This window comes from Ischnura elegans, chromosome 6 (genome assembly GCF_921293095.1).
Source record: "Ischnura elegans chromosome 6, ioIscEleg1.1, whole genome shotgun sequence".
Taxonomy (NCBI): Eukaryota; Metazoa; Arthropoda; class Insecta; order Odonata; family Coenagrionidae; genus Ischnura; species Ischnura elegans.
Window position 1 is genome coordinate 59424754 of NC_060251.1, and position 25899 is coordinate 59450652.

Consider the following 25899-nt stretch of genomic DNA (forward strand, 5'->3'; position numbering starts at 1 on the left):
TCACAAGGAGGCGGACATGGAGCCTGAGGAACGACGCAGGTTGAGAAAACGCATTATTCCGTCTCGGCACGTCACATTTTATCCTTTTTTTGGTGACATTTACTCACTTAACATCTATGTAAATAAGTGAACGTTCTACGACTGCTAACTCATCATAACCCAATGTTGCTTCTAAGTAACATCAAAAATGTATGCATTTTCAGCTCTTTTTAGGAAATATTTAAACTATGCGTTTTTTGTGCTATAAAGTAAAATAGCGAAATATGTAGCTCAGATAATAATTATGATTGAGTAGAAAATGTTTACATTTTTAAAATGAGAAGTCTTAAAATATAACTTCTCAAAGAAGCAGCTCTGGGTTAAAAAGGGTTAAACAGTTGAAAGAAATGTATTCCCCTGTGCACGTTATCTTTACTAAGCTACAAAGTGGGGAACAGATGGGGTTTAGAATGAAGGGTTGGGGTTAAGGGGGTTCGGGAAGTTAGTAAGGATGTCAATGGGGTGAAATACAACAATTTAAACTAAAACATACGAATGAATACAGAATGCAAACTTACTCACTCACCTAGCCGATTTAAATTTCCGCGTGCGTCTCCAGCATGAAACTACTCAAGTTTACGAAACTTTCGCTCACGCCAGTGACCCACTCATACGAATAAAATACGCAAAAAAACAAATAAAACTAAGAAATGCACACTCACGCTCCTCGCGGATTTGCACTAAGGATCAAAATTCCGCGTGGGAAACACGCAAGTACACACATACAGGTTTAAGAAGCTTCCGCTTACGCCAGTGACTTTGGAGAATTCATTTCTTTCAACTTTAAATTTACGCTATGATCTTGAAATTTTCACGGAGCATGGAATAGACCAGGGCCGGCCCTAGCAGGTGCGGGGCTAGGGGCGAACCTTCAGTGTGGGGCCCTTCACTTAAAATATTAAACTCTATACCCCATCTACAAACTCGAGCATTTTGAATCCCTACCACTCTCTGGCTAAGCATGCGTTCCCCTCCCAAATTCAGACTTCGTAATTACGCCGTTATTATACCATCACGCAGTTGAATTCAAAATAGTATAATACAAATAAAATTTATAATTATATTTATTCATAAAATTCAAAAGCGCCCGCTCTCACCCATGTCAAGTTCTCTCACTCGTTGTTATCACTCACACGACACAGTACTGCACTGACAAACGCAATTGCACAATAAAAATTACTGCATTATTTTTCCTTTTTCAGAATATTATTTTTTGTCTAGCACGGACTTAACAATACAGTAATAGTTGAAATTGCGTTTTCAAAACTATCGTATATTTTAATTTTTTTTTCACGAACGCGGGCCCCCCCAAAGCGCGGGGCCCGGGGCGGTCGCTCCGCCCTAAGGCCGGCCCTGGAATAGACCTTAGTCTATATCTCAATTTAAAAGAATTACAACTGAAAAAATAGTAGGTAAAATTAGCGAACTTGAGATACCGGCCAAAATTCATCTTATAAACACCGAAAATTTCTAGATGATAAAATACGGTTTACACGAGTGGTACGTCAACAATAAAGACCAGAAGAGAGAGGGAGGCATGCGTCCTCCTTATAAATGCAACCATCACTCGTCCATCCAGGTACTTACATCGCTTATTAATTCACTCATTTTTTCTCCTACAGCCCACCCATTACGATGATAGCCGTCGTTCTGTCAAAAAATACGTCTCTTAACCCTTCCTTTCCACTAAGTGATTGGATTACATAACTCTTTCTTTCCCTCCTCCCCTTTCTCTCTAGATCCAGAAAAGCCTCCTTTTCACCGCCGGCCACGACGTGGATGTCCCTCCTTTCTTCCTTCCACTTAGCGTGGAAACGGACAAAGTCCATATAAAATCAGTCCTACCCGAGTGCGGGCGGCATGGGAAGGAATAATCATTAGGGCGAGTAGGTTACGCAACTGACGTAGTGGCTTCGGTCTCATCTTCGGCGGGAGGGGTGGCAAACGGGGGACATATTGTGGGAGGAAGAGAGAGAGAGAGAGAGAGAGTGAATAATGGAGAAAAAAGATGAGAAAGCGGTTATGCAACAGGCTTCCACAGCCATTTGGAGGAGGGACTGTCCGAGGACGAATCGGAAGAGATGGCAGTACTGTCCAGTATAGGATGGCTTGATACTCCAGGGAAGAGGAGGAGGCCGGCAACTGAGGTCAATAGGGTAGTTTCCTTCATCAAAGAAAACGAAATGCCTTGATTGCTATTCGTTACCCACCATCAGGGTTCTCATAAGATACAAATTATTCGGTTTTAGAAATCCCAGTTTAAACGAATGGCAATGGTCAATTTTAACCTCATTTGAAAAAGGCCAGATTGGCGCCCATGCAATTCGACTCCGCGTGACGTCACATGGACCTAGTTTCTACACGAGAGGATAGGAGATTTACATCGTCTGAGATTACCAATGCATGCATGAGGCACACAGCTCAGGGAAACATCTCTTAAAAATCACTTATTAAAATTGTCTAAGGTCGGAAAGTTTCCTTCGTTTGATAAGGTAGTAATAATCCATATTTAAGCCAAGCGCTACCTGCTAGCAGGGTACTCTGCTACCTGCTAGCAGCCTGCCTCGTATCAGTGCTCAAGCCTCGCCTCAAGGTCACCTCACAGGGCGGCAGCGGGAACCAGAAATACGTCACACGGACTTTTCCCATCATTCCTACTTAGCCGTCGCGTTTTCGCGCGCTTGAAATTTTTCACTTTTCGTTTAATCGCGAAAAATAGATATCGTCATTCGAAAATCTAAGAGAGTGAAATGCGTACTCCAGGAGTAATAATCTTTCGATTTAGGCAATAAAAAAAAATAGGAAAGCACCCTATTGGTACATCCACGTACTACGCCAGCTGCCTCAAAAGGCGATTGGCGGAGGGTGTTAGGAAACTAGTCGTTACAAAAAAAGGAAAAGCAGAAAAGAAGATGCGCGAAGTGAGTCCCACAAAGCATTAATCAAAATCATTTATCGTACAAAAAATCAATAAATCAATCAGTCGGAAAAATATCTCTCTTAACTTCTAGTTTCCGTCGGACCTAAAAATAAAACGAGGTTCTAAAATTATCTACGCGTCACTCTGAAAGGTATCTATTCTTAATTGCTCAACCACCTAAGTCTAGCACGTAGTCTCCGAGTATCTAGAGCAGGGGTTCCCAAACTTTGTTGTACCACGCCCACCCCCCCGCTACACAGATCAGCTTTCCATTTTGCAATACCCTATTTGCACGGTGCCGTACATACCAACTCCTACTTGTACAAGTACTTGTACTCGTACAAGTATGTGCCTACTTGATACGGTGAGTAGGTAGCTTTTTTTGTTCACTGTTGAATGCAGTAACGCAGAATGGAAAGATTCAATAATTGTACGTATGATGAAAATTAAAACAAGTATTACATGAAAAACGAATATAATTACTGATACAAAATTTAACATTGTAACACAGATACATTTTCAATATAAGGAAGGTGAAACAATAGGCCTACCTACTTACAAAAACAAAACATAAAATGTAATTTAGTGAGATGGGTGCGCTTGCATGTTGATAAGTTGACAGTTGAGTTTCAGACAAAGCACAGCGTAGGTCACTTTCGACATCAAGTTTGTTGCGGTACTTGGTTTTGATCGCCACAAGAGTTGAAAACCCTTTTTCGCACATGTATGTTGTCGAAAAAGGCAAGTACATCCGAACAGCTTTCTCTGAAACACTGGGGTGAACTTTTAAGTACTTTAACCTGTACTGTAACCTTCTTTTATAAAGTTTACAACTTTATTGAAACTTTACAAAAACAATTATGAAAACTTAGGAAGACTTTATTTCAAAGATCTGAGGAAATTATTTTTGTAATTTTTTTATTTATTTCATTTGGGTGTCACGCCCCCCCTGGACTTTCTCCATGCCCCCCCAGGGGGGCGCGCCCCCCAGTTTGGGAGTCCCTGAGCTAGAGGCTCCCAGCCTAATTATGGTACAAGGAGGAACGGCAGTTAAATCTCTTCAGCAAGGAGTGAATGAATGAAACAGCGATGGAGGAAATCCTGTATAAATAATTTCCCATTCAAAGAAGACAAAAATAACGCTGGCAAAGAACTAATCACCAGCTAAGTGGAAAAGAATAATTAATGCAAGAAACCCTGCCTCCAAAATGTTAACCCTTTTAGTGCCAGCCTAATTTTCCCGGTATACTGAAGAATATCACGGATTTTTTGGCGAATTTGTAGGTTTGCGTTTAAAAATTTACATAAAGCCTACTATGCATTTTCAGAAACTATTTTTCTTTCCATTGCTCCCAAAATTTACGAGTATGTTAAAGCATGACAGAACCTAAAAAATAATTACCAAAGCTACATGAAACACAAAAAATAAAAGGCGTGAGTGTAAAAAAACACGGCCGATAGATTACCCTTGGCACTCTTCTCACATACCCCCAGGGCCGATGGATTGGCCCGCTGGCACTATAAGGATTAAGGGGCCGCACTGGCAGATTAAGCGATCGAACCCCCCATAATTCTCGGGAAATAGGAAAGACGGTAATAATTATGGTTACTATAAAATACAATTTTTCATTTCACCAGCCCGAAAGAGAATTTTTATAGTTGGAGAATATCTAAAAGATGCTTGTCTGTAATCAGACCTTCGCATTTTCGCTGAGGGTGTTGCATACCACCTATGCGTCGCGGAAAGTAGTGAACCGCCATTTCCTTTAAAAAAACGACTTTAATCCACCCCTGAGGGACGGATTACGGATATGAGCCCATTTTATGGTTTAAAAAAAATTATTAACAGTTTCCCGTGTTACTCGGTGAAACTAATCCATCATGGAGATAAAATAAGACGCACCACCATTTCCAATACAATACATATATTTTGATGCATGACCCGGTTTCACCATAGTTTATAGCATCACAAGGTGTCGCATAATATTTTATCCTACAAAACTGGCAGAAAGGCTTACATTTGGCTTTACAACAGCTATGATTTCAACCAATATATTTTCTCTTCAGGGCATATTCCACTGGTAGATAGACCTTAAAGGGGTCAAAGATAATGATTTGATTTTAAAAATTGAATGAACGCAGGCTGTATCTAAATCATATAAAAGGGTAAGGGAAAATATCACAGTAACGTTTTCCTAAAATTGCAAAGAAAAATCGGGAGACGTAGGTCTTAGTCATCAGCAAACTCGCGAAAAGAGCTTAGACTTCCAAGTCACAACCCATCTGACGGACGTCGTGATGTAGCTGATGTTTACCGGAAGACTGAAACCAAGCGTATCCAGGGATCCTGTACAAAACCTCTACAACAGAGATTCACTAGAATACATGGGGAAAACAAGCATGAGAGAGATGCTGAAAACACTCTCATCGTGTTTCACCCATATCCAATATGAGCATAAAATAAAACCTGGAATTTCCCGAAATTCTTCCCTTTCGATGAAGCACCAGATAAGGCCCACACGACTAGAAAATTTTGGCCATTCTTAAAGGAGGCTTGCCACTTCAATTCTTTGGATAGAAGAGTTCACATACCCGGTTTGGCTTCGAGAGAGCGCATTGATGACTCATCAGAGTGTAAAGTTATCCTTAAAGAATTTCGAAAACTGTTGTTTACTGTTTAGCAAACAATTCTTGAAGTACGTTGTTGTCGCAGTAATGAGAAATTAATAGGCGGATATCACTATCCATTCCGCAAATTTGTCAAGAAGTGTCTCAAGTTTACTTCCAGAAAAATGTATTCCGGTATTAAGTTCCATTGTACATCATCAGATGCCATAAAGTCTAACTTTTCCAGATGGTGCAAAACAAGAGAAATTCATCCCACGAAGTAAAATTTTTGGTGCTTATTTTACGAGGTAAATAGGTACTTGATGATATCCTGGCGGCTTAAACGCGTCTTAAATACACTTATTACATCGAGGAAAATGTGAATATTGTGTAATTTTTAAACGAATAGAAATATGTCGAGTAAAATTCTACGCAAACTTTATAGTACTGAATGTAAAGATTGTCCACAAAGATTAAAAATCAGATTAATGTTGGACGTTTCGTCTTATTTTAAGGCCAAAGTGCGCTGTTTAACTCAAAAAACGAACAGAATCATAGCGGTTAATTTTTATTGAACCTTGGCCTTTCTTTTACAGCGTTGCGGAAAAATGAACGATAAGAGGTTAAATCTAAGAGCAGAAATAAAAATTGATATCCGAAATTTGAGAAGAGCTCGGACACACATTGGAGGAAGGGTGAAGAACGACCCTTATGAAAGAAGAAGGCGGCTTCAGTCAAGGATTTCTGGCCGGTCAATTTCGCCGAAATGCGTGTATCTGTTTGCTTGTGCTTTTAAAGAGATGAGAGAAGGGGGAGATTGGAGTTAAAATTGGAAACGAAATAAGCTGACGAGGCGGACCACGTAGGCCTCGAATAATCACTTCACTCGGATTCGAGAGAATATGAGCCGTAAAGTGCTTGGAGAGGGGCACCCAATATTGTGGAATATTGATTCCTTTCAACGCTTTCTCTCGAGCGCGAGGATAAAGCTGGAATCTCTGGCACACAACGCCTTTGCCGCCCCTGCCGTTATTGAAGTCGAAGCACGGTGTTCCGGCTCCATGCAGTTCTCAGGTTGGCCGAGAAGGATATGGCGTAGTCGAGCGAGATGTAGATTTTTTGTGGCCACAATCCATAACACATAAGAGCACCTTCCAGAATTCGCCCGGCTATATTTAAAGATTTTCCAGGCTTTTACGTACTTGACATTGCTTGCTTTCGCGTACTTATCCAAATACAGCGGAATTTATGCCATTTGGACCACTTCCACGGAAATAACGCAAAAATCGGCTCATTTCTACCAAAGGTATTTGAAACTAGTAACGAGAGAACAAACAACTTTCTCAATTTCTGAAATTCGTACACAGGATGTAGTGAAAAACGTTAAAAACCTTGACTTGTGGAAATTATTTACTAATGTAAAGCAACCTTATAGTCGAAATAAGAGAATCGTTACTACGTTAAATCATTATTACCGTAATTAATTACATTTTTCACAGATATTACCACATGAACGCAACAATATGAAAATCAAAACCCCCCGATAACAATCATTAATTTTAATACTAATGTTTGGCAAAGGTATGACACATAATGTTGATATGGAATAAAACCCATGAGAAATCCACATTACCAGTTAAACAGCCCTCTCGCAGTTAAACTTCAGACATTAACTTCAAATAAGCCAGGGTTCCAGGGTCATTAATCCGCCTAGGAACGTAGTCATATGCGTGGCACGCTTTCTATTCTTACGAATGTTTCAAGCTCGTTGAATATAGAAAATAAATAGACCGAGGACTTGCCAAAAGGAATCATCAACCGTAGAAATGGTTTCATCCTCAATCTACAAATGGATGATTGAGCAGTCACACGCTATTTTACATCAAATGAACATCGAAAATAGATATAATTTAAGAAGGAAACTGAGAAATAACGAGTAAAATGCCATTACAGGTTCACCCAAGAGTTCTAAAATAACTTGTATTATAAAGAGAGACATTACAGGGATCAAGATTAATTAGATGAAACCAAAATTAAATAAATATTAAAAAAGGTTGAAGATAATCAGCAAGCAATATGTTGAGTAAAAGTGAGGATAAAAATTACAAGTCATATACTCAGAGAAATAAAAGTGATTACCATGCTGAATTCTTTCCTCGGATTCAATGCGTATTTCGTCAGTACGCTGTTGAAGAAAACATATAAGACAAATAAATGAGAACAATTATTGAAGATTGCGACGGATACATAGCACCTGTAAACTACAAGAAAACATAATAAAAAGCGTAGGTATTCTGAGGCAAAACATACTCAATGGAAAAAATAAAATTCCTAGAGTGTCTTGCTATCACATGAGCTCATATATAAGGAGTGGATTGTTGCAAAAGAATAACTCTTTGGATAGATACTAGTATTTCATCGACTCTCTCAGTATGTAACTAAACCACATTACTTGAAGACCGTAATACCAATTCTACCGATAACTTCAGAGATTGACGGAATTATGAAGCCATTCTAGACGAGTTCATCAAAAATTCAACGGCCTTCAATGTAATAATGATTCCGTTCGGATCCAACTTTTGCCACAAGTTAATCAATTCATACTCGCGAAAAAATTTAATTTCCACAATAGGCACTTCAAGTGCTTACTCAAAAAAAAACCACTTCTCTTTTTTAAGAAGATGGCATTCATCAAAGCACTCTAAACTTATCTTTCTTATCCATCAGTTAATTTTTTTCATAGCGTTTCCATTTTTTCCACTACCATAAAAAATCGTATACACACACTTTTTTATGTATATTTAATCAATAAACAATACAAAAATTTCAAGGATGAATTGCACACATTCCCTATCCTCTGATTTCTTTCCCAGCTCGCCACTCGATGGCTCGCATTAACCGCTACCGGACATTCGAAATGAGTTTTTTAACATCGATCGCGTTCACCATTTCCTTGAATCGATGGCCGAGAATAACCGCGCGTCGTACTGACTCCTCCTTATTCGTTTGCCGGAACATAGTCCTTACATACCGTCCGTATATAAGGACCATATTAGGAATTTCGGAAGCATATTCATTCGAAAAAAAAATTTTTATACATATAATTTGAAATAAGAAGGACAACGCTCAATTTAAATGAATTCTTTATCAAATCAGTTTCCTCCGCGAGTCAAAAAAATAATTACCTTTTTTTCTTTATGGGAGGAGCGAGATAGGTTACTACATTGGCTTATGACCGAAGGATCATGTGTTTTAATCCTGGTTGTAGCCTTCGAGGATCTCCAAATAAAAAAATAAGAATTTCGTACTCTTGATCTTGTGGCAGTGGAAGCCACGCTGGTATTTTATCTTACATTTTTGTCTTCTTTAAAACAGTATTTTACTTACCTCTGGTCCGTGACGAAAATGGTACTTAATGAATCAAGCAGGAATGATAAAAGCATTTTTTATACATTAAATCGGTAATTTTTTTAGTTTTGTTTTAGATTTATTTATTAGCACGTTTTACGCTTTACATGTTCATCAGAAAAAGATCTTAATGTTCGGTATTGATTTAAAATCTAATACTCGGCTCCATACTAAAGCGTGTTAAATCGGCATTGAATTTTTACACAACTAACTCGCTGAAACATATTTTTTTCCGTTTTTATTACGGGAAATTACGATATGAACACGAGCGCGAAGTTTCACACAAAATTGCACATTATCAAGAATACGACCCGGCCACCTTAATGTCGATTTTCTGGTGTCCTCGCCGAGGTCAGAAGCACTCATCCCAAGTGACCCTTATAACATGGCCTTTTCTTCGCCCCCTACTTGGCAGCCAGCTGAGAGTCGGAGCCTCTTATCATAGGAAATCTGACCACAGCCCGCCACTACAACAAGACATGCAACAGAACACAAAAAATAGAGGGGTTTAATTTTAAATACTCATGAAAATTAAAGTTATCCCATATCTTGCGACTACGTTATTTAACAGCAATGAATAATAGCGCTCGTCCCTCACCTTGAACGTCAAGCTTTAAAAAATAATTCATTACTTATCTGTACCGTGTAAAATGCTCTTTTATACCACCTCTTGAGAGATCAAGTGCCTTTCAAGGTAAATAGAAGCCGATAAGAGATAAACTTGAACGTCATATCTGGTGAATTTCTAGGTCAGCACTTTTACAGCGTGGCGCGTTGGTTTGGATGCAAGACCTGGGCAATTTCACCAATTTTCTTATCTCCAGAAAGCACGTACGAAACAACGAAGTTCTATTGAACATAGATCAAAATAGTCAGAGAACATTCAGGATTCTGACTTGGCTCTTGGCTCAAAATTTTTTCTTCGAGAGGGTTCTTAGCAAGAAAGAAAATAATGTACTCATCCTTCATTGACGGATGAAATGCGTAACAATAAACAGGATTTCCTTCGATAGCATATGCAGTGAATATTCGCGGACTTAGTCAGGCAACTCAACCGCATAATTACCGTATCTCGTTACCGATAACCGTCTCATTTTGCTAGCAAAATGGAAATAAATTTAAAAACTTCACCATAAGGAAAATGATGATAAATATCTGTAAAATTGTGATTGCAGCAATTAAATTCATTTCCTTTTGAATTTACAGAAAATAATTGCAATACATAACTAAAATATATCGCTTTAATACTTATATATTTTAAGTTTTCTGGCGCAATATTTTGAAATTTATTCTCTTCAAGGCAAAAGAATTGGTTTCAATTGATTGATGCGTTTCCACATAGTCACAGAAAATTTTGTTTAGACGTTTTCTCGTCAAAACGACATGACATTTTTTTTAAATATACAATAATGAAGAATTCATGTTATTATAAAAAAAAACTTTAGTGGTATCTTCAAGGCAATGCGTATTTTGAGATTTTCCACAAAAGATTGTCGAGAGAACAAAACTGTTACTGTCGAGTGTAATGTTTGATATTTAATTAATGACGTTGATGTTGTTTGGGTGTCGTTGATTCCCATAAGGAATTTCTGTTGTTGAGGAGAGAGGAAAAAGTTGCTCGAAGTATTGAGGCAAAATAAACTGTATATTTAAGAAAATAAAGAGAGGAATACACCATAATTAAGATTTCATGGTCAATAAATCATTTTGTATCACTAAAGCCCTGACGGAGCAAAGATAAAATTTGCCGAAGGCTCTCACAGAAGATCTGTTATTTCACTTCAACAGCCAACTCGGAATATTTTTTGACCGTGAAGTTAACCTCGCAATTTCGCAACAAATAGTTTATTTTATGACTCCTAATATTCAAAAGGTACTATAGAAAACCCAGGAATATACGCATAAAACTTATAATAATCCTCCAGGTCAATTTAATATAGATATATAAATAAGAATCAGCCCTCCTGTGACAGATTACCATCCAATCCAAGCATAATAACGAGTTGCAGCCACGGCTTCCACGAGATATTTTCCAAATGAGATATACCACACCTTCAATAGGAAAAACAATTATTTCAACACGGTTTATGGAGGTTAATATCATTCATTCAGTTTTAAAGTTTCAAATGAAATATTTTGAAAAAATTACAAAGGAAAATTTAAATGTTAAATATGACGGAGACGAAATTCGAAATACCCGTGCGTTACGATGTGAATTGACATATTCGCTGCTGGCCAGAACGAATGGAGTATGCCACAGCACAACTGCGAGGAATGAATCTGCCTCAAGGACAAACGGTTAATTTACTTCCAGCGGACACTTGAAAGCGCAGACAGTACGGCCTTCGACCACATTAAGCACTAGAACGTCATAAAAAAAGTTTTTTCACTGTAATGGTGACCTCAAAATAGTTTAATGAATGAAGTAAATACCTCGCCAATTCACATTCCATTAATTACAGCCATTACTCCTAATATTTAAGAGGTATTACAAGCAACTCACGAAAATATTTTGAAAACCATTCTACATAGCCATCAATCACCTAACAAGTAAAATGCCTTGGAAAATAGGTAGGTGTACTAGTTATGGGGTGTAATCAGCTTAGGTTAATCACATGAAGATGAGTAGAATTCTGCCAGTGGCTCGAAGAAAGATGATATTAATTATCTTACCACTAAGCTTTTAAATCGCTTCAAATTTAATTCCAAGAGAAATCTGAAAAAGAAACCAACAACCAAGGATTTCTTTAAGCTTTTATGCCCAGCGTAGTACCGAGCAACTCTACCGTAGAAATTGACCTTTAGTTTAACTTGCCTCATAATTTGACCGATGTATTCCAATTTTGACATCATCTAGAAACTTTTCATTTATATCTCACTCCACGGATCATTCTAAGAGGTTTCAGTACCTCATCGTGAGTTCGTTGAGATAATATCTTCCACTTGAAAGATTTTCGATCACTCTTCTTTTCCTCGTAACTCCCTTAGGAACTTTGAGCTGCACAATTTGAAATATTCTTATTCTTTGAAATATTCTTATTTGAAATATTCATGGGTTTCTCATTGTTTACAGATACTACAGCATATTTTTACAATCATCTATTACTAGTATTCGTTTACCCAGACCAAATGATTAATTTTCAACACTTATATCGTTTCATACAAATACTTCATGCCTTATTAAAGGAGACATTAGAGAAAAAAATAAAATTCATAAGCATAATAATTATTCAGTCTACGCCGCCCAAACTAACAAAAGTAAAGCAATACCTTCAATAATCGCAACATTTTTTTTTATGATCCACCATTAGTGATGAATCATCAGTAAATTCTTTGACTGATTGATGGCACGATAATAATTCTCTGAAATTAAAAATTTGAGGAGCTTGGAGCTGAAAAAATCAAGAACCACTCCAAAAGTGCAAAAACAAGCAAAAGAAAACGTTTTTAAATCCTGACGTCAGAGGGTATGATAACAGAAATAAAATTTTCTACCACATAAAATTAGCGAAAGAAAATTATTGGAAAAATGCGTCGCTTGGTCATTAAATGCATAAACTTGAATCAAAATTCGTCGATGATAATTTTTTAATCATTAGGTGGATAATTTATTTATCACTGACAATGAGAAGGAAAAAGAAATATTGTCCGCCATCATGAGCAACCTTAAAGGAAACAAATTGTCAACATTTTCAAATTAAAAGAGTAAGAAGTTATTATATCACACGCACACAAAAAAAAATATTCACACGGGTGAAATACCGCCAGTACGCTAAAAAAAATCCCCTTTCAACATGGAATGAAAAATGTGAAGTTCCCCCATAAAGGTATTCAATATGATAACCGACTGATGATAATTGCGATATACTAATCGTGAGGGGCTTCAAATAGACTTTTCGGTCAATAATTGGCAAATGAAAGGATGCTGCTATTCGCATAAAGTCATCTGTCTAAAACTAACGTAATCCACAACTCTGCCGGAGAAATATCAACAGCGTCCTTGGTGAACTTTTCTATAGAATCTAAATGGTGCGGCAAAAAATAATTCTGAAAAAGGACTGTAAAGTGTGTTGAGTGCCAAGGACAGGCATATGCGAAGGCATTTACTCCGTATTTGATATGAATAGGTGTCGAGGCGATACGTTCGTGTTTCATTCGTCTTTTATCGACTTGTTCCAATATCACGATAAATATTAAGGCAGCATTAAAAAGCGAACCGTCTTGTCTAAAATTTTGCTTCACCCCACTTTTACGAAGGAAATTTTTCACAGTAAGACTATGACGAGCTAACAAACAAAATAAAGAATTTGATAAGGTCCCTATCCGAAATTCCGGTCGCGGATGACGTTGTACGGCAAAACTCCTATTTGAAGTATAATAAAAATTAAAGACTGACTTTTCCAGCATTTTGAAGAATAAAAGCTCAATAACAATCAAATAAATTCTACTGTGACTTTAATGAAGCCGTTAATAAAACAACGGCAAGAGCTAAAATTCTTTTTTCTGGAAACTTACGTGGTTGAGCCTAAAACCTCGTAAACTAATGTAGCAAATCCTATTCAAAGAAATACATACTATCAGTACTAATAATAGTAAGGTTGTAAAAATAAATTGAACTGGAGTGGTGGCTTATTTGGTTTATTTTCATTTCAAATGAAATCTAATCACTCAAGATATTTATTACGTTTTGAGAAGAATTCAATGTGAACACCGCAAAATGATTTCACTGTCCCTTACAGTCATGATGCAAAGTTAAGCGCAGTATTGCGAGAAAAATTGAGCCCGCTTCTAAGTGACCTCGCGAAACTATTTTCGATACATGATACGAGAAGATAATTCCTAGCATGAACAGGATAAATAGGAATACTGGTTGCGTGAGAAAGATCCCCATTTCAAGACTCATGTTGGCCAAGGAGGTAAAGTGGTAAAGACGCAAAAGATTACTCCGCAATAAAAATGAACCCATTGTGCCGTCGGTATGAGTGCTCTTCTTATCTGAATTGGCAAATGAAACATAACGGATCATTCGACGAACAGAGCAATGCTTTTGAATTCAATTGAAGTCAATGATCGGGATTACAAAGAAATTCTCTCATACCCTAATTAAAGCATACATTTTATCCCTCTATAATTTGAAGTTTCTTACAAATTTTTCCATGATGGGGACACTTTTCGGAAGGGAGGCCGCCCGCTCGGAGATGTGCCAGCGAGGGTGAGCGCGTAGAGGAAAGGGTTCCGGATTAGCGACCCTTTGGAGGGTGTACCACGCCCATCCTGGGATTACCTGATCCATGGCCCCACGAAACGCATCTTAACCGAGATCAATAGTGTTGTTACATACTAAACTACATCTAATAGAACTAATCAGTATTATGAATTGTTTGATCTCCATCTCGAGAGGATAAAAAGTGATCGATCAGCAGTGAAAGCTATCCTCACGATACGATATACTATTAATCAATGCACTGATGCGACATGGGGCGATTTCGCTGAATTTCTTACCTATTTCCCCACCGATAGCGAGGATGACAAAATGGTACGAGGGTTAAGTGGCAGCTAATCCTCGCCTGCTAGACAGAACTTTTTATGCCGTACCTTTCAAGAGCGCATCAAGGGTTAAGATCTATTATCTCGTAATACGTGGCCGATATGATAGACTTAGTGATACCACGCTGATTTCCATTTTATCACGAATTAAGATAAATAATGACCTATTGCGATCGTTAGTCGACAGCGATTAATGTTGATCGCAAGAAAATCGTGAAAATAAAAAAATTCACGTTTTATTCACATGCCTCCAATGGATCTAAGCGCTTTACTTCCTTTTCTCCTGGGCCAATTTGAAAAAAAGAGAAAGAAGCCTGTTAGAATAATAGATGAGGAGGAGAGATAAGACGGGAAATAAGACACAAGGCATAACGAGAGGTAAAATGGGAAACTTTGTAAACGGGGATACACAAGTTACCACGAGCGAAAAAGGAAACAGAATTAGCCCCAGAACTTAGCTTGTCAACGGTAGAGCTTTCCAATTGACGCAGCAAATTTTTAAACGGAGCAGTCTTCCCCTTTTCAAAACGTAAAAGTTTACGCAATTATGCCATGAGAGTTGATTAAAATTGAATCAAAACACAGCGTCGTTGCAACTATAAAGAAGAAGCTTAAAGTACGAATGAGGAAGTCACATTTGACTGAAGTGGTCGAGAAATAATGGCCGCGAGTAACACCGACGAGAGCGGATGACACGATATACGAGTACAGATTGACGAAAGTAAGGTGAAAATTTATCGCATGTAAACAAATACAGAGAAATCAAGAGTTTCAAGTTAAAGGTTGTAATTAATAATCACCCACTGGTAGTGATTCTTTTACATGAGGCCAATAACTTCAGTTGTAGGGATGAGCCAAATTACTTTTCCTAAGAATATAAGCCAGCGCACGTTGCTCAATTTGCCATAGACTAAATAAATATGCATGAACTATCAGAATCTGCGGAGGATTGATTTTTTTCACAAAAATTATTTCAACTATGTCTCCAATTTTTCAGAAAGTGAGTACAGTTTGCTTTAACATTTAGGCGATTAGAAAAAAAGATAAAGAACATTATCACAGAATTTTTATGAACATTGTGCTATAAAATGCTCTGAATTCAAAGTATTGGATGCACGATTAATTCTGAACGATTCGTATAGAATTATCAAAAATGGCCACCAGCTGCTCTTTCAATGGAACTAAATAAGATGACAATTTCAACAACTCGGAATCAAATACGCGAGACCTCAAGATTTTGAGAGACGCAGTCATGCACGTGCTAATTATTCCAATAAATTGGGTTTAATGACGAAAGCATTTTGTTAACACCGTAATTATAATACAATATAATGTTCTCGTAATTTAACCTATTACATCTCCATATAGAGCTCCAAAAAACGTAGATATCAACTTCGTACAGCAAGGATTAAGGACTTTGAAATGCACTAGCAAATAGACCAACATTACATCCCCGGAGCTAACGGTAAGGAGCAGGGAATCTGTGCGTCTCTATCCCCGCATCTCAACAACGCGTGATTAATCGAATAAATAATATGCCACTATCTCCAACAGGCGACGTAAATATTTAGGTCTTTTCAATCTGGGTGAACACAGCTGAAGATATTCACGGCACGGCCAATGACAGAGATAAGTCTACTAGGTACCAGTCTTCCGATAAGGAGAAAGCAAATATCATCAAACATCCTCGAACGCGGGGGTAAGGCTTCGGGATCATACGGTACTGCGCGAATCCGCGTTAGAAGAAGCATTACCCTTCTGGAAATAATGGGGTTCCACCCCTTTGAAAAAGATTTATAATACGACTAGTTACGAGTGCGACTGTTGATATATATTAATCTAACGATTTGATCGTTGGATCCTTCTTCCTCATAGAATGGTCCTCCAAGATCGTTAGAACATTAATTGCGTAAGCTTGGTTTCGTTAGTAGTAGGACCCGCCCGCCTCTGTGACGGTGTGGGATTCCTCGTCCCCTCCCTTCCTTCCCTATCCCCTCCCAGGAGGCGTCGCACAGTGGTCCGGATCGCGAAAAAGTTGGACAAAAATCAGATTTTCGATGTATGTCTTTGAAAATTGCTCTCTTTATGTTTTTTGGCATGCTATTTTCATTTCTGTAGTTATTTTTGCGAAAAAAACATTATTTTAGGCGATATCGTGGAACTTTAACTTATTGACTGGCTAATTGTAACGCTGATTGTATAAACATACGCAAATCATGATAAAATATGAAAATGAATGATAATTAGTTATAAAGTATGAGTTAATTATCTTTGAAACTAGTCAATAAACAAAAAAACGGCTAAAAGTAGGGTTGTTGGGTTCATTGACTCACGTTAAAGAGATGCGATTTCCAGATTTCTTGAGGTTCTTCTGTATGGACTAAAAGTAATTATTAAATAAGTGTCAAAATAGTATTTAAGTGACTCTTATTCTCATACTATCATGGTTAATGCCTTAAAACTTACAATTATGTACTATGATTATGCATCATCAGATTCTTCTGAATCCCACCCGTCCTCTTCGCATTCGCTCGCAGAATTTTGAGACTTGCAAGACCAAGAGATCTCGAACCTCCTGCGGAAGATCTTTAAGGCCCCGGCATTTGTTCAGTCAGTTCCTAATGTGCTAATAAAAGGGTCCGATGTTAGGATCAGTCTCCGAAAATATATATATATGATGCTCGCGATATTTTCTAATATCTTTATTGCGAGATTCCTGGGCCTCCTGCGATAGTTCTCCAATAGGAAGAAGAGCCGACTCGATGACATCTGTACCATGTATTAATACTTTGTGCTCCGTGGGTGGCATGTAAAACCATCCATAATGTCTCACAAAATTTTCCGCTGTATCCAAGCAGAACTTTTTTAATTTTACCGGATAAATTAAAAATCCACAAGACAGAGATCTCAAAATTGTTGAGAATTGAAAGATTAACTTTTTTTCTACTCCTTAAAATTAATTGACTTCAAGCAACTTCGTTTTCCTAATTTTGGAGCGCGTAGTAAAAAGTGGCCTACCCGTTTTTATATCGGAAGTACCTGTTAAAAAGTAAGACTACTAGAGCAATATCCCAGGGGACCTCATGTCACCATTAGAATAGTAGGAAAATACGAACCTGAGGTGCTTGGAAGGTTGCGAAATACATCAGGGAAATCAACAATTTTGTCCAAACAGGTGCCATTTCTCTCCAAAAAGAGAGATTGATCGCGAACTAGCTCGCCATCTTCTCTCGTCGGAATAAAAAAATTTCATGTTCAAAAAATTAATAAGCTCAAGTTTTGCCTCCTCATCTCCGTGTAATCTGAAACAACCCTCTAGATATGCATTCAAATTCCTTTTTCGAGCAACTATGGTTTTCTCTTTTTTCTCCAGCATTTTTTCGTGCAGTTCTCGCCACGTAAATGTCCATGACATTTTTGACAGTCAATAATAAAAACAGAGGTTTGTAAAAAGCTACAAAACAATCTTCTTTCTACAAAGTTTAAATATCAAATAGAAGGGAAAATATGAAAAATTAGTTCGGTACCTCGTCTCAGACCAATTTTAAAAAACGGAGACTAGAAACGGTAGTAAATGACACATAGTACACCTGCTCATTAATCCTTATTTCTGTGGTTGTCAGGAACTAATAGCTCGCAATTTGTTTAGCTATCACAACACTATAACGTCTTTGGGAGATGACTGTAAATCACAAAAACTGCAGCCAAAATAGGACTTCTCAATTAGCGATGGGTATGTGTTCACATCGACAGAAAAGGAGAAACTGAAGGGTACCAAAATGTTACGACCGATATTTGGACGGGGTTAAAAAGAGGAGAAATCTTCGCCCATGGAAATGTGGGTATTCTCCTGGATAACTTGTAGGAGTAGGGTTAGACCCCGTAAAGAGAAATGTGAAATGTTTAGATTTTGTGTGAAAATGCATACTAGCGGCAGACCTGCAATACAACCCGTCCAAAAGGAGGCGGGTGGAGGGTAAAGACCTCATCTATTAACACGTGCAGCTTCACATGCAGGTAAGACCGCCCCTAGGATAGCAATAAACTCGAGTTGGGTGGTGCACCAAGTTATAAGATAGTAAAATGTCCCAACTAAGGACCCCTTCCCACTTCCCTAAGCTCCGGCGCGTGTTCGGGTAACGGGTCTCTTGCCACTTCGGATTGAAAGAAAGGGAAGCCGGTAGTGGGTTTTCCCAGCAGCAGTGCATGTTGCCTGTCGTATTTACTTCAATAGATTACCAAAACGCGATTGAAGTCGTTCAGAGAAGCGATCGAAGAAAATATTTTATCTCCTCTCCCAGCGTCCTAACTGCGCTTAACCTAATTCAAATTGTTCCGAAATTATTCTATTGGTCCACACACAGATAAAGTTTGGATGATTACAAAGTATAAAATAGGTTTTAAAATGCTAAAATTCTTATTTTTGTGATTCTGGTCCATGAAACATTGGGAGACACATTTTACCATGTGCCTACACTGCGCTGATGCTAGCGTGTCGACGCTCACGTCTACCGCGGCCAGGAACATAAATCGTTGTTATTCGCTGACTCGCACAGATTTGCAGCTGATTTCTTTACTAATATCTTTATAATACTGTACTTCATTGTCACCAATAGCCGAATCCGCGCAAATCGACGTCACTTTTTTTATAACTCAACATTTATGCGATTTCTTCCGAAAAAAATTACTCCCCTTCAAATAATTCTACAGCAATCATCAACATCTCTAAAAGGTTGAAATATATATTTTATGTCAGTGCAATGTCTATATTACTATATTGCAAAGTTAGTTTACGAATATAATTGGCGGTGTAAAGTCAAAAATAAATCTAAAATACGTAATTTTCGAAAAAACGGAAAAATCGAGTTTCCATTAGAAATAGTGCTACTTTGACGCAATATATCTAATCAAACAATTTTTTAAATAAAAAATTAAGCATGAGAGATGATACCCCAGATATATTACTACATAACTTGTATAGTCTAAGCGAGTTTCAAGAAAGTCGGAAAAATGATTTTTGTCCACCTTTTTCCGGATCCGGACCACTGTGCGTCGCGTCGTCGGGCTCCTACCGCGGCGGCGCCTCCTTCCTTGTTCCTTCCTGTCCTTCCCCTCCTGCGGGCAGAGGAAAAAAGCTAGCGATTAGAATCCCTGCCCCAGGAGTGTAACCCGCGAGCCCGTCCTAGGTGTCTCGTTTCCACTGATGATATATATTATTCATGTCACTCGTACAGGTATTCATGACTAAAAAAGACGACGAATACCAAAACATCCCAAAAGAGTATATTGATTGAGATTCGCAGCATCTGTTAGAAGCCCTCGGTCTTTCTTTAAATATAGCGCCAATCCCAAGCTGCAGACAGGGGCATGAACCGCATTTTAACAGAATGGGTTTTACTCGTGTATCACTGACGCTAGGTTGCTGCCATTCAACCACCTGGTATGTGTCCAATTACCCCACATAAATTTCCGTTGAAAATACACATAACATCAGTTCTCTCAAGACAAAAACGCCACCTTAGATTTTAAACTTAAAGCTCCCCCGTGGCGCTTCAATTTGGCGACGCCACATTGGACAGAACAAAAAACATTTCGTTTTGATATGCAGATGTGAGGTTCAAGCGGTGGGTGATCCTCTTCTTTTTTTCTTTGCCAGAACCAAAGGGCATAGTATCGGTATGTATTGATTTTTAATATTGAGTCGGAGGTGAGGGGTTCTAAGGAAAAGAGAACAGAGCGAATGCAGGTGAGCGACGAAAAGACAACAAGCGGTGACATCAAAGGGGAAAAAATATGAATGCGAGACGAGGTGAAAGAAATCGTACACGCGCGAAATGAAAAGACGACGGAGAAGAAAGACGATCTGTCACATTGATGTTTCAAGTCTCTGTCGAGCTGAGTAAAAAACAGCCGCAATATTGATGTCCCCTGGAGCAACGCAAAGAAGGCATGATGTGTGAAAGCGGTATGGGTATAGCCTACCTTTTTTCTTCCCAAGGTCAGTGTGCATTACAAATAAAACCACTCAATTCTCTTGATAGAAAGACCGCGACTCGTTCGAAAAAAAACACATTACTGACTAGGCAAGGCAAGCCCATCTCCACGATATCGAAATTCTTAATTTATTTACCACCTTTTGAGGGAGCATAAATGCAAACTACCGACGTTTTTCAGCTCTATACTGACAGTATAGCGACATGCCGTCCTTAACGTTGCCTCCTTGGAGTGATAAGTTTTCAAGATTACGCGACCCAGTAGCTAGCAGGGAGGGTTCATGGCATTCATACCACCCACAGAAAGGTTTGGGAGATGCAGTCGAAATTGCGCATCCTACTAATGAATCCCTCTTCTCGAGTAAATGCAGTCTTAAAAACTTTGATCCGGGCAATTAAGTACAAGGCATTTTTATAAAAAAAATCAAAATGTTCTCTTCCGATTGTACTTCACTTTAATTAACTGGATTTTCAATTCTTCCCAAAAAAATGACTGTGGCAGTTGGCTACAAAAATATTGAAGCAGGGGTGATAGAGAGGGTGATTCAACAAATATAGCTTTCGAATATTTAATTTTTTTAAATCTTGGCCTTCATTGACGACATATATGTATATAATCGCTGAATGTATATAATCACTCCTCGATGTTTAAGTTCATACTTTTTCCAGCTTTTGAGACGACCCTAGCGCCAATTTCACGATTCTAACGGCATTAGACTTCTATTGCAGCATTCGCTAGTAACTCAAGAAGTAGTCAGGAGACATGCCTAAAATTTATTTTTATCGTGTTCCTTAAAATGTAATGAACATTGTACAATTTTTTGCCAAAAAAACATACAGGCATATGTAATTTAGTTTATCATCTATCCACATTTCTCCTCGGCTCGGATAAACATGGTAAAAGTGCGAGGGTGCCAGAGAGTGCCAGGGTAAAAATGCGTATTTTTAAATAAAATTTCCAGAGTATACAGAACAGAAATCCTAGTTCTTGTAGCCATCAGTCAATGAAGTACAATTATAAGAGAACATTTTTATTTTTTTTATTTTTTATAGGAATGACTTATACTTTGTTTCTCGGACCAACTTTATCTCCTGGAGAGGAGGGGTTCGGTTTGAAGGATCCACAATTTCAACTGCATTTCCCAAACCTTTCCGGTGGGTCTGAACTCCTCGAATCCTCCCTGCTTGCGTCGCGTGATCTTGAAACCTTATCATTCCAAGGACGCAATGTTACGGGCGATGCGTCGTTATACTGCCTGTATAGAGCTGAAAAACGTCGGTAGTTAACATTTACGTTTCCTAAAAAGGCGATAAATAACTGAAGTAACGCCAAAGCTACACATTATTCTCACTGATGAGTTCCATTTTCTTTCTACCTCACATACTCGTTTCACAAATGGTGTGTGAAGTGCGTGAAGGGCGGAGGTTAGCGTTCTCTTCAAAGAAAACGAAGAATTTACTTTCATGTTCTTTGATAAATCCTGACAGGCTTGTCTCCTGTTTATGGCCTACCAACCACAATGGGTTTCGCTCCACTGATCGAACTGAGTACATTAAAGCGTCATGTCTCGCTCATTATGTGATTTACTATCTGCCAAAAAAAAGGCCTACAATAGATAGCAGCCAATCTCGAGAGCCATCAAATCCGAGCTCTTACTGACAACTATGTAAATCTAAGAAAACATCTTCTCATACGCCAGCGTAAATTACAGTAGAAAAAACTTGGCTTCGATGCCTAAAAAATTAGACGTAGCGAAAAATCGAAGCTTTTCACCTTCGCCTGAAGATGATAGCAGGATGGCTTTTGAAACACTTGTAACCCAAAAACAACAAACGCGGCTGGAGAACCCGGTATTTTACTCTTGATTAATCTTGGGATTTTTTCCATAACTTTTTTTAAAATCCAACTGATTTTCTCCATTAATTTCTACCAAGTTTCCAGAGGGTTACTTATGTTCATTCCTAATCTAGGCAAAACAAAATTATGACAATGTTTTAAATGTTTTCCAGAGGACTTCTCTCACACGCCCAGAAAAGCAATGAAAAAAAATTAAATTGAATTAGGCTCCTTAAATAACTGATTACTAGGGATGACAAAGTGTTTTTTTCTTCTTTAGGGTAGAGCAAAAACATTTGAGATCCATTAAAAATATAATACAAGCAAGGAGATTGGTTTGTTTATTGATTTCATGGAAGATGTGGTTCCATCTTTCTCTATCTTAAATAATGTCTTGTTCAAAAATTGACATGTTTCTCAGCATTCTTGTTCAGCATATTGACTTAGTTTGAGCTCAGTTGGAAAATAACCAGAAGTTTCACAGTCGATAGTTATAATTTCCTGTGTTTTCGCAATATTCCTATGAGGGCCGGCTTTATTTTGTTTATTTATGGTTGACCGGAAGATGGTACAGCCGTAACCCTAACTAGAGAATAGATGAAATTTACAGCAAATCAAAGTTGTCCAGGATAACGATCATTTGAACTACTTAACTTTAATATAGAAATTTATAAACTCCCATTTTCAAACTCTGGAAACGATGAACAGGACATTACGAAACCGGACCTAAAACTGTTATTGCAACTCATTAAGGTCTGCAAGAAGCAATTAAGTACGCAATTTAAAATTTGCAAAAGGAAAAACTTGTAGGAAGAGTAAAATCCGCATTGTAAAACGCAGATTTTTATAATAATTATAACAATTTAGTATAAAGCTGAGGTATAAATATTACTCAGATAATTGAAAATTTATGGATTCGGGTCGGAAAGGAAAAGCGCTAATTAAAAAGTTAAATCACTGGGGCTCCATAACTTTTTATAAATTTAAGATTAACTAGTAAGTTTATACGAAATATTTTAGCACCCATTCAGACTCTATGGATAGGGAAACAGTTAAAAATAAGAGTCAAAATATCAGTTAGAAACTTAAAACAATAAGTTTTTGGCTTAAAAATGTGGGGCTATTGAGAAATAGTGCACAACATAAAAGCTTGTAACATGAACCCCTGAGCTAGAAAAATATACAAATAACACCCACAAATAATCTTCTTTCACAATTTAATGAAATCTCATAAATCTCGACTTAGCTTGAAGTTCTCTCTCAAATACGATAGCTAATATGGCTAGACTAATTAGCATGATATCATTTTTAGTACCACAACTCCTGCCTTTGACTTTTTCCAAAGATTAACAAGCAAGAGTTAAAAACTTGAGGGAACAAAATAAAAAGTAAAGATTAGGTCAAAAGTTCATTAGAGTGTTAGAGATAAGACCGAGAGATATTCCTTCTTTTTAAACTTCGGCTGACCTAAATACTTGATTTATTACAGCCAGCTCAAAAAATTAATCAAGAGTTATGAGTTTCCTCAAGCGAAATGGTAATAATCAACTCTTGCTCGGGGTTTTCCTATCAAATTAGATTACTTTCCTCGTACTCTAGAATTCAGCCTCGCGCAAAAAAAGGAGACACCATAAATACGAGAATACGCTACCATTTCGAGACCTATTTACCCACAAATTAAAGTTTGCGATAGCTTCACGAGATCAAGATCATCTTTTCTGCTACATATTTAATGATGAAGTGGCCAGATGACTCCAGTATGCCATTAAAACATATGAAAATACTTGCTGTTGTACAAAAATTAAGAAAAAAATATAAGAAATTTCACGATGAACTATGATCCTTTTCAACTATCAACTATGATCTTTATAACTGGCCCAGTCGTGTTAGCTCTTAATTTTTCGCCTGGAATGTTTCCAAGCAACTAAAGAGTTCCCTTCTCTTGCCAGGGAAGTAGGTAGATATTCACAGACCATTACTATAGTTTACTAAATCACAAAGGGTAGATCGTAATATCAAATTACATCACATTAATCCATTTTTTTACACAATATCATGAGTACGTATTTCAAATAACGTCCCACCAAGCCAGGCTAATTTTCACATACGGCCTAATCTAAATAAAAAGTCTACCCACCCCTAAGCTGACAAGACGCGAACAACTATGCTCTGAAAAGTTGCGAGAGTAAAATTTTAGGTAGTAAGCTTCCATTTCTTCGACAAAAATGAATGAAACAACCAAGAAAGAGCCATTTGAAAGCGTTATGGACGCGTATAAATCGGAAGAAATAAAAAATATATCCAATTCATCCCGGAAAAAGCCTAAACTTAACATCCAGCCATTTAAATTAATGATATTTATTATACTAGGAAATTATCTCTCCGCATTATTAAGTTAAATAAAACAGGAATTTAAATAAATAATAAAATAAAACATGGAGTCGACATGTGGAGAGAATAAAACATGCGCTTTGTAGCATTCGCACAAACTCTGCAGATCGATAATTCTGCCCTCTGGAATCGAAAAGAGAACGATCGCAGCTTTCTAGCACGAATTAGCTCCCACGCAGAAGCCACCAACTCGCCTACACGCACAGATCTTCCTTTTGACTTCTATTCTGAAACAAATTACACTATCAGACAGAAAAAGGAGTTTCAAACGTTAATAGATTCAATTCTGAGACCTTGGAGCTGAGTAGGGGAAAGTTTCACAACTGTAGCGTCAAGCATTGTTCTCGTTTTAATCAGAAAATGTTCCTTCCTTCCTCGACCCCTCCACCAAATTCTGGGATGGGAATCCAATTAACCGTCCGGGCAGAATAAAATAAGCGCATAACAGTGCCTCCACTAATTTCCCACGAGCACGAGCTGTGGAAGCAAATAGGAATATATGTGCAGGAATATCTCAAAGGACAAAAGGTGGAGTCACAATATTTAGATCGACAATCAGGTGATGAAATAATTAACGGAGTTTGAACCATCAGAGACGAAAGTACAGGGTTACTATAAATGAATGGTACAGTTTTGAACATGATTTAAAGGAAAACAGAAAAAATTACGGTATATGTTTTATATCTTTCGTAGGGATGTGCGAGTACTCGAAAATTCGAGTCGGGTCGAGTAGTTTCGGTTACAGAGCTGTCGAGGCCAGTTAGTTCAGAAATCTGCCGAAAGAAAGCGCTATCATGAGACTCGGGCACTAAAATCGTTTATAAAGTCGTTCTAATGCCTTTGCTTACGAGTTTCAGCTTTTGTATACGTCGAAGTCAACCACTATAGTAGTCACCGTGGGTGCCGAATACCTTTTCGTCAGCCGCCGCGGCGTATTCGGAGTAATCGGAGTGGACCTCAGTACCGCTCATACTTTCTTATGCGATATTTTTATACCCTAACATACTTTCTTTCGTCAGATGCCGAGGGAAATCGTAAATATTGTTAGGATTTCCATGGAAAAAATGCAACTTTTACGTTTCAGAGGGCAATCCTGGTTTTGCCCGGTGTTCGACGTCACAAGAGTTACCGTCTTTTGCCTTTTTGAGCACTGAGTA